Here is a 2082-nt window from a genome sequence, read left to right on the forward strand (position 1 = left end):
TAACAAAGAAAATATATAACAATGACTCAAACTTCCCTTCCCCACCAATACAAAATTTCCTATTTATCTTTTCAGTTTTTTTAACATGGGGAGATGGAACTGACCCTCGCCGGTGGACTTCCGACCCAGCTCGTCCTGCGCTTCTCCTAGCCGTTCGTCAACTGAACAGGCTATCACTCGTGGTGATAGGACTTTGGCTGGTTTTTACTCCTGCTGGCTTTTCCTTCCCATCGGCATTTTCTATTTTACATCGAGGAAACCGTGCAGCGCGTGGCGTTGCCACGGGTCACGATTACCATTTAAGTTTTTAACCGACATAAAATTAGATATTCAGGACGGGGAGAAAAACCCAGGAATTAAAGACATTCTAATCTAAACAAAATTTTACATAAATAAACAACAAAAAACAAGCTTTTTAACCTACTTTTATCACAGAATTTATCACAGATTTATTTCAGTGTACTCGCTATCACGATGTACCCCGTGATGCAAAACCTGGCTTCTGCCGGGATGCCATCACTGGTTTACTGGTAAACCTGTGACCAGGAGCAATTTGTCGGCAATATTTGCTGACCAGCCTCCCGTTCTGTGCTTTTCGGTTTGCCGTTTGACTTCCCCGTCATCACTCCCGATGCAATTGCAACCTATATTGCAAGCCACCGTTAGGGATGACGAGGGGAGTCAGGGCCATCAATGGGCGAGACGTCGTCGCCTCGACAATTTTATTGTTTAAATTGGGCGCCACTATGTTACGAACTGCTTTTTTGTCCTTTGGCAGTGCCGCTAGCTCAGTCTTCTCTCGGGGCGGATTCCCCCTAATGCCACAGCCCGCAACATAAACGTCGATGACTACACTGTCTCACATCACAAATTAATCGCTCATCACTAACAAACAAAACAAACAAAGGTAAACAACGTAAACAATTATAGATGACGGGAAAATATGGTGTTTTGGTGGCTTTCGATGACTTAGCCAAGCACGCCCACCCAACCAAGGATGCCCCGGAGGATTCTGCGGAGGCATCACCCAAGTCCAGCTGGTCCAAGTCACTCCTCGCGACTAGGACAGCTCCATCTCCCCCACAACGACAACTCACTCGCACATTTCAGTTTCTAGACATGTACATTTAATATCCACAGTAAGTACCTATGCTATACATTGTTATAATGGCTCTCCTATAAATTAATTCATCTTTTCTTAGCCTTTACGACCAAACTTGGCCACCGTCTTCGAATTTACGCGGTCAAAGCAGAAGATTACCTTCCCTGGGCAAAGGCTACAGGCGCCGCGGAAATAATGTTCCACCAGTCACGTATTGGTGGAACTCGCAGTGAACGAGGCGCACAAAAAGGGCACACACTATGTATGTGTCGGGTCACCTAATCCTGAGGAGCTCCTAGGGAAAAGAAGGGACAGGCCAAACGGTAAGTAGTATGCGCTGTAAACAATCCCGCCGAAAACTAATAATCGCGACCCTTATTTACAGGCAACAACGAGGACAAATTGAGGTTTTCGGGTCTAAGTCCGGATAAATTTACAGGTCAACAGGTAAGTATATAAATTTAGTAATGTGCACATTTAATTTAACATTCATAATTTTCAGCCACTTCTAGGCTAGGCACCGGCAGTAAGCCAGTGGCGAGTCGCCGGAGGACAACTCGGGACCCTTATAAAGGGACGTGGCGGTCCGGTAACCGGTATTACGCCGTGCCTAGGCCACTGCAGACCGTGATGTCCGAGACGCCGCGTGGTAGGGGAGTCGCGTCGTGGTCGCGACGTTGTGCTGCTAGGGTTATATGGGCCGGAACGGACTCACCGAGGTAAAGTTGAATTTTTTTGTGGTTAAATAACCTAACTGCCTGCGGCGATGTTGGTTGGCGGTGATGGCTGTTGCTGTTGCTACTGCTGCTGCTGCCGCCGCCTGTTGCTGATGCTGCTACTGGTGGCGGAGTACTCCCACGAGGGCTGCTGCCCTTCCTCCGAGAGGAAATTCAAAAAAACGACGAAAATCAAAGAAAACTGCCGGGGCCCTATGTACTAGGGTCCCCGGTGGACCTAAAATGAATAAATATCTACTTAAT

General features: G+C 47.3%; 1 long non-coding RNA gene across 1 annotated transcript; it reads left to right on the forward strand.

Annotated features, from left to right (window-relative positions):
- The first annotated feature begins 908 nt into the window (after positions 1-908).
- On the forward strand, positions 909-2082 carry LOC123037625. Its single transcript, XR_006417583.1, has 3 exons — positions 909-1139; positions 1203-1549; positions 1605-2082. It is a non-coding gene; the product is annotated as an uncharacterized LOC123037625 (long non-coding RNA).

This window comes from Drosophila rhopaloa, unplaced genomic scaffold, assembly GCF_018152115.1.
Source record: "Drosophila rhopaloa isolate 14029-0021.01 unplaced genomic scaffold, ASM1815211v1 contig_189, whole genome shotgun sequence".
Lineage (NCBI taxonomy): Eukaryota > Metazoa > Arthropoda > Insecta > Diptera > Drosophilidae > Drosophila > Drosophila rhopaloa.